Source organism: Canis lupus, chromosome 30 (assembly GCF_048164855.1).
Source record: "Canis lupus baileyi chromosome 30, mCanLup2.hap1, whole genome shotgun sequence".
Taxonomy (NCBI): Eukaryota; Metazoa; Chordata; class Mammalia; order Carnivora; family Canidae; genus Canis; species Canis lupus.
Window position 1 is genome coordinate 26,467,027 of NC_132867.1, and position 8,563 is coordinate 26,475,589.

At 35.8% G+C, this 8,563-nt stretch overlaps 1 long non-coding RNA gene across 2 annotated transcripts in view; it reads left to right on the top strand.

Annotated features, from left to right (window-relative positions):
• Window positions 1-7,815, top strand: part of LOC140621530 (uncharacterized) — a 54,051-nt gene extending 46,236 nt beyond the window's left edge. For both annotated transcript variants that reach the window (XR_012021274.1, XR_012021273.1), the window contains one exon: window positions 7,542-7,815. This is a non-coding gene — a long non-coding RNA (uncharacterized lncRNA). The remainder of the gene's footprint in view (window positions 1-7,541) is intronic.
• Window positions 7,816-8,563: the final 748 nt, after the last annotated feature.

Below are 8,563 nucleotides of genomic sequence, written 5' to 3' on the forward strand. Positions count from 1 at the left end.
GCCTGATTCACCTAAAACAGGTGTCCTTGTTTTAACCCTGTTCAGTAATGAATGAAATACATTTTTCATGTATTTAACTTACATTTGCAGAGGAATGCTGCAACAGGATCTAATGTAAATAATATGTAGGCTTTATTTTAGCAATGATTTTGAGAGAAATAAAATGCATAGTAACTTTTCAATCTGTTCTTTTTTTTTGCTAAGAAAAAAATTGTAATTTAATATTTGATCCATGTGATTTGGCTTTCATACAAAGTATTTGCCTAGTGTCTTTAATGAATTTTGGGTTGTTTAATTTTCCAGTTACTTGATTTATGACGTCTTGGCACCTTTCTGACAAAAACTGATGACATGCAAAACAGTGATAAATTGGAATCTTCAAGCACAGTGCAAAATTGATGCTTTGGCCTATTTGTTGATTGTGTAAAGACTAGCAAATATTCTAAAGGGGATACACCCTTTTCTTCTGTAAATTATCATGATGTTACAAAATATTTGGGAAATATAATATAAAATCCTTGTTTGAAAGTTAGTGGCTTACTCTCAGATTTGTTCTCTTTCTCACTCTGTATTTACTAGGATTCTATTGACCAGGATCCCCTGCCTTTGACTTCCATGTAATGTTAGGAGGCCTGACTTCTGAGTATGGAAGACTGGATATTAGATTCTAAGTTGACAGTCTTCTACTTTCTGAATCCTGTCATCCTGGGTTACAGATGTCTATTCCAGTAGAGATTGCCTGTAGGTTAGAGCTAGGTTGGCCTTGCCTTTCCATGCTTGCCAATTTCTACACCAAGGTCTGGAGCAGACACCTTATTACCTAAGAAATTCTAGTTATTCTACTTGGACCATCTACACTTCTGTCCTCAATTTCAGTCTCTCATGGAGACTGCACACATTTTTCTCCCTGCATTGTTCTCATACGTAGTTTATTCCCCACTGAAATGCTTGCCAAGCAACTCTAGGGCAGGATTGTCTTATTCCTCTATGTGACACCAGCCTACTGCAGGTTGACCTAAGTAAACATATAAAGTAAACATATAACCTTAGGTGACTCATTTAGTCATAGTTTGAAATATACCATAAAGAGACTGGTGTCAAAATTGTGAGCAGCCCCCTAAAAAATTAATACACTCAATGAATCTTCTGTTTTTCCTTCAAGTATCAGCATGGGCCACAATCTCAGATGACCGTCTTGAGCTTCATGTCTGTGGAGCTCACCATGCTTCTTCCCATCCTCGTAGCATGGCACTTCTGAAAACTATCTGAGAGATTCCATTATTCTTAGGTCAAGATACAAACTCATTCATAATATATTGCAAGTGATCCATCATCTGGCCCCTGCCTAGTTAGTGTTGTTATGTGCCAAATAACATTCATTCTGATTGCCATGTTCCAGCAGTACCAAACTCTTATCCTCCGTATGCTACTATATTATTTGTTCCACTGGTGCCTCTAAGTTTTTACACCTGCTGATTTCTCTGCTATGAGTTACTTATAACCCATCTTCCAATATTCTTGAACCTTTATCTGACTGAATTTAATACAACTTCCTCTTGGGAGGTTTCCCTGATGCCTAGTGACTGACTTATAAATCTGCTATCATAGCACAAAAGATTTATTTTTCTAACAGCATTATTTACTTGCCTTTGTACCTCAAAAGATGATAGTTTCCTTGTAGGCAGGGATGTTTCCTTTATCTTTTTTTTTAAAGATTTATCTATTTAATGGAGGAGGGGGGCAAGCAGAGTGGGGGGATGGGCAGAAGGAGAGGGAGAGAAAGAGAATCTCAAGCAGACTCCATACTGAATGCAAAGCCTGATGTGGGGCTCAATCCCACAACCCTGAGATCATGACCTGAGCTGAAACCAATAGTTGGTAACTTAACCTACTGAGCCACCAGGTACCCCTGCTTTGTCTTTGTATTTCTACAATTTGATGTAACACGAGGCTAGCAAAATATAATAGATTTTAAAATTCTAAAGCATGAACACCTTTGTAAAGTCTTACCAAACTGTTCTGAGTTCTACCATTCTGAATCCATTGTAACTCAAATCTCTTACTTCCATATTTTATTGTTGGTCAAAACTTTGTACAGTATTTTACTTTTCATGTACTATTGTTTGTCAAGCATTTGGTTTACATGCTTAACTCCACTGAATAGTTTTGTGAGAAAGTAGTGTGGGTCTCCCCTTTTTCATGTACTATTGCACAATTCTGGCATAGTTCTTTATAGTACAGCATTCATGATTTTCATTAATAAAGAGAAATAAATGATCTCATAAAGTAAAGCAAATTTCTGCCTTGGTAGTAGGGCTGAAATCTTCTTGGAGTGAAGTCTATTTAGACTCATTCTAGCAAAGCTTAAAAACACATATCAAAAAGTATAATGCTAATATGCTAGTAACTTAACTGTCTACCAAAACAAAGTCTACAGTCTTTAAAGAAAGTCAACAGAGTCTGGACACTGAGCAATCTAAATTCATAATACTTAACATCCAGTCAAAACATATGAAACATTCTAAAGAGCAAGGAAACATTACCCATAACAAGAAGATCAATCAATAAATATAAACAGATGCAGAGATATCTGTAATAACAGCCATGCTTTCTAGTTTTTGTATTTGATGCTTTGACATCTTGGAACCCCTGTCAGGGTCAGCCAATTTCTAGAGATTGTAAAGGACTTCGCTATAAGCCTGTCTTTCACATGAGAGTCAAACAATCCAGAGCCCACACCTCAACCACCTCATTTTCTAGGTTTTCTTACTCAGGGCCACTTTTCCCCTATCCTGATTACCTGAGGTCCAGGTACCAGACAACTAGTGACAACTCCTATGCCTCAGAGCCTGTGAAATTACTCAAATTAGTCAATCTGAAACCTGCTTACTCATCCAATTTCTGTCTAGGGTAGCCATAATAAGGACTCTAGCCCACATTTCCCCTTACTCTCTCTGCCTTCTGATGGACCCTGTTTAAAAGGAGCACATAAACATAATAAGAAGACAAGAGGGAAGGAGAAGGGAGAAGCAGATATTTAAAAATGGAAATAGTAAAAAAAAAATCTATCCAGTAAAATACAGGGAGAAAAAGTCTAATAAAAATAAAGCCTCAGCCACTTCTGGGAGAGTATTAAATGGTTTAACATCTGTGTAATGGAAGTCTCTAAAATGGGAGACAGCCAAAAAAATACTTGAAGAAATAATAACCAAAACCTTTCTAAATTTGATGAAAACTCTATCAAGTCACATTTCCAAGAATCTCAACAAACAGGCAGGAGAACATATATGCACTTAGAAAAAAAGGAAAAAAAAAAAGGTAGTATACAAACCTGAAGACTTTTTCTGCATGCATGCCTGCATATATGTACCCTGTACACAGAAAAGAAGAAGAAAGAAGAAAGAAGAAAGAAAGAAAGAAAGAAAGAAAGAAAGAAAGAAAGAAAGAAAGAGAAAGGAGGAAGGAGGGAAGGGCAAACCATCCAACCTTTTTTATCAAATTACTGAAAACAATGATAGAGTAAATTTTAAAGGTATCTTCAGATTAAGACACATTACCTTCAAAAGAATAAAAATGAAAATAATTGCACACTTTGAAAGAGATACTACTAAAGTGTATGAATAACATCGTTAACATCTAGAAAGGCTACACTCTGGGGTCTTAGAAGCAAGGGCTTCAACATAGGGATACTCAAGGGACACAATTCAACCCATGGATTATCCATACAAGATTGGATAAGGAGAGAGTAAGCCGTGCAAATGCATGTATTGGTTGGAGGTGATTAACTCATGTTTGAGTAGAATTGGTTGTTACGAAGGAAGACAAAATGATGGAAATGGCCATAAGATAAGACTTACAGTGTCTGTACACAATGGATTAGCTTGACAAAGCTATGGAGCAGAAAAATTTTGCACTGAGACATCTTTCCCTGCTGCATTAGAAAATTATATTTTTCTCTCTTTTTTTTTTAGAATTCTACTGCCCATTTTGGCTTGTAAATTCTCTGATTAAAAATTCTCCCATTAATTAATTCTCTCTGGGGCTTGGTTACTAGGTTTTAGAATAATCACTATTATATTATTATTATTATTGTTATTATTATTATTTATACAAAATGAGAATAATGATCATTTTTATCTATTTCTTTTAGTGTTAAGTCAGGGTATGATTAAATAAAGTTCCACAAATAACTTTATCGCTATGAAATGAAATCTACCTCACTGTATTTAGCATTGTGTTGGTTATATCAGATGCTCAGTGGTTTAACACCACCTTCAGCCCAGGGTGTGGTCCTGGAGACCTGGGATCGAGTCCCATGTCAGGCTCCCTGCATGGAGCCTGCTTCTGTCTCTGCCTCTCTCTCTCTGTATCTCTCGTGAATAAGTAAATAAAATCTTTTTTTAAAAAGTTCTTACTCAATAACAATAAAATACTCAGTCTTGATATCTCAATTGAGAATATACCTAATTCTTTTGACCTAGAACAGCAAAGTAGTAGAAAAATCACACCCATGTTAAAATAGATACATTGCTCTTACCTCTATAGAAACAAATACTGGATACACTATTAAAAATGAAATAATGGTTTAATTTTTTTGGATCAATAATTAAGTACAAATTTATTCCTTTCCTGAATTTGTTGAAAACTATTTTTATTTTTTATTTTTTATTATTTTTTTTTGAAAACTATTTTTATTGCTTGAGGTACTCTTGAGGAAATCAGGAATATGGACTTTGACTCAAGATTCCACCATTTTTTCGAGGTTGCTGGCTTCATTTTGTTTTCTCACAGCTGACCATCTTTCTCCATAAAACAAGCCAGTCAACAATTCTAGAACCTTAACTATCTAAACTTTAACCAAACAAGAAGAGATGGACTCTATCTTCTATAGCTCCTAAATATTTCACTTAGGACTGACATCCACTCCTGACTTATCAGCTGTGTACAGGTGTGGAATCTTGGAGGAGACTGTCTATCTTCTGTGAGGTAATGATCACTAGACAAATCCATTTATAGGATTAGGAACTAACAGAACATATCAGAGCTAACATAAAACCATATGTATGGGTGCAAAGAGGTAGGTGGGACATGAAGAAGAGAAGCAATTTCTGGAAAGAAAAAGATGCTGAGTAGATGTCCCCCAAAATGGGTATCCTACAATTTTGTGTCTCTAAATCTTGCTCAAATTATATATTCATTTTTGGTGTGTTGTTTTTGGTTTTTTTTCCAATGGTTTTTAATTGGTTACCATTATGAATAATATAATCTTTTTTTTTTTTTTTTTACAGAATTGTTGTTGCTTTTTTAGTATAGTTGATACACAGTGTTACATTAATTTCAGGTGTACAATATAGTGATTAATTCTTTATTTACTCAGTAAAACCTTTCTGAGTATCTCTGTGCCTGACACTGCTCTAGGGTTTGAAATAAGGCAGTGAATAAAACAGAGTGCATGATACCATGATGCTTACTTTCTGGTGTGAGGTCAAAAGATGGGCAGTAAACAAAGGTATGGATAAATACCTTGTTCCATGGTGTGAGAATCATAGAAAAGAAGTTAAACAAAGAAAAAGAAAGAGAGAGAGCTGAAGTGACTGGACGATGTTTTATATTGGTGATTAGCAAGATTCTCTGATAAGGTGATGTTTGAAGAAAGGCCAGAAGGAAGTGAAGGAGTGACCCACGAGGCTATGAAGGGAGAAGATTTCTGATAGCAGGAAGGGCATATTAAAATCACCTAAAATAAACAAAAATTATATTTTGCTCTAATCATGGTAGATATGTAGATTAGCATGTTTTAAAACTTAATTTTCTTTAAATAATAATTGTAAATATTATTTATGTAAATAATAATTATGTAAATAATTGTACGTAAAACTGAATAAAGATTTTGTTAACATTAGATTTGCTTACTCAGGACTATGTGACCCTCACATTAAAACATATTCCCATTTCTCTTTCCTGTAATGGAAAGAAACATAAATATTTCAATGTCCGTTAACATTTGAAACTAAAACCTATAAAATAATGATAAATGATAAAATACTATCTGTAAGATAGGGATTATATTCCCCATCTCTAACAGTCACCAAAAGAAGCAACAAGAAAAATAAAACGTATATAACTCCCCAATTCCTCTTGATTTGTGTCAGTTTTCCCCAATCACTCCTGTATGAGTAACTCATTTACCTTAAAAGTGAATTTCATGTTTGATGATGCAACCATTTTTGCCATGGCTTACCAAGGCAATTACCAACATCAATATGGCTAGTGACTTTCACAGACATCTTTACACTCTAGCTTGATCACCTTTATTTATAGCGATGGGCAATATTCCATATATAGTGATGGGCACTATCACTATAATATTCATTTTAAAGAGTGAAAAAATGCAAAGATCATTTATTGAAGGTATTGGCATCTGCAGATGTGAACAGTTGTAGTCATTATATTTGTTTTGTGACTGTTGGCTGAAGGGCTTCCCATTCAATGCAAAAAGAGTATTTTCATTTCCTTCAAGTTCTCCCCCAACATACCATGGGGCACAGTCTCGGAGTCATGCTGAATAATCAGTATGGCTTAAAAAAGACTGGCAATAAAGAATACCAATCATGAAAGAGAGTTCGATTTAGATATCTTGGGAAATAAAGAGATATTTGGCAGCTGCTGGCAGTTATGTCTTTGTTACAGTTTCCTAATCTCCTGCAAAGAAAGAGATGTAATGTATCTGACAGGTTCCTCTACTAACTGCTCAGGCAACTGCTCAGTCTGGAGGAGAGGCTGTCAAAGACTGCCTCCCCTTTCATTCCATGCATTCCCTACCCCCTCCTCTTTTGTCTACAAGGCCCCCTTCCACTTGTTACATTGAAATGTCTGTCATCCATTTCTATTAGTTCTACAGAACTTTGATTTTTGCATTCAGAATAGCATTAAAATAACCATCGGAAGATAGTGTTTGAAAGATAATTTCTGGGCTTATTTTTGTTTTGCCTAATAAACATGTTTTGCTACACACAATACTCTATAAATTTATTCTCTTAGTAGATATGACTTGAAAAAGGATTTTAAACAACATTTAGTATTCAGCGACATCTTCAAAGTACATCTGAATTATCTGTCACTGCTATTAAATACTGTTTAGGACTATACATGTAGAATGTAGAAAGAAATAATGCAACTTGAAGCTTATACTATGATTTATCAGTTCTTACATCAGATATAATCTTGAATGTTTATATTTGTTTGTATGAGTTCTAGGATGAGACATTTGATTGCTCACATGAGACTCCAGCATTCTCTGGGGAATTGTGAAGGGTCAGGTTGTAATGGAGGTGCCACAAGACCACCGAAGCAGCCTTGATATCTGGCTCACCAAATAGAGATGAGTTGTCTTGGATAGTCACCGTGACCCACAGTTAGCCTTAGAGAACCAAAGCAAAATTGAATTGCTAAGACAGGGACAAAAATGGAAGATACTCAATGAGGGGTATGAAGTAGAAAGAAACTTAACCTCATCTAACAGGAATTTGCACTCTTTTCAGAGATCAGCAGAAGATGGCAGCCAATCCTCAAATGCCAAATCTTTTCACACCATGTCTGGACTTCCTTGCTCCCCTGATTCAGCTATTCTTATCCAAATGAGAAAGAACACCAGTAGGCAACTAATCAGCTGAAGAAGCCAAATAGCTCCTGCATTTATCCCATAAAAATCCCTTAGTTTGGGAGCAACTCAGAACTCACTGTTCCCATGGCCTTGAATTTTCTGGCTTGCAAGTGCAAACCCCTGAAATAAATTCATCTTTCTGTTTTGCTCTATTTGGTACACAGAGTTTGTTTTTTTGACAGCTTTCCATGAACAGGATATAAACTGTTCAAGTGTTGAGTTAGATTGTGTCGTGTTTGCTATTGTTGGGTACTTTAGTATAAACTTAATTAATTAATTCAGATACTGATACTATAATTAGTATGGTACTATTAAAAAATAGAAAACCCTGAAGATATAAGGTACTGACTTAATTGTTAGGCAGTGTTTAGCTTCTAGGAATATGATTCCAGAGACTAAAAATATGACAAAGGACTTTATTACTCATCGTGCAACGTGTTCAGATTGGTTCTCCTTTGTATCCATTGAGGTGTCCTGGAGAGACGCAAGTGGATGCTGCACACACAGTAGGTTTGCATCATACCTGAAGGGCTCTAAGTTTTGGACACCCAGATCATTTATAGCTGGCTGTAAGCATACCTGCCTGACCTTTGCCCCAGAGGGAGACATTACCTTTATTTTACTGGAGAGCAAATAAACCTGCCTTCTGTTTCACAGGGAGAGACTGTGGCTCCCAAAGCTGTTTTTATACTCACCTTCTAGAAAAAATGATCTGGAACAAGGATGGCCAGTGCCCACAAGACCTACAGAAATGCAACAAACTGTGGAGGATTGTCCCCTATCCATCGTGCTATTTGTTTCCTTGCTCAGTCTCTAAGAATCCATCTCACATTCTACTCCTTCATGACTTCTTTCTTAACTCCACCAATTAAGTACATTTTCCTCCTCTCAACCCTACTG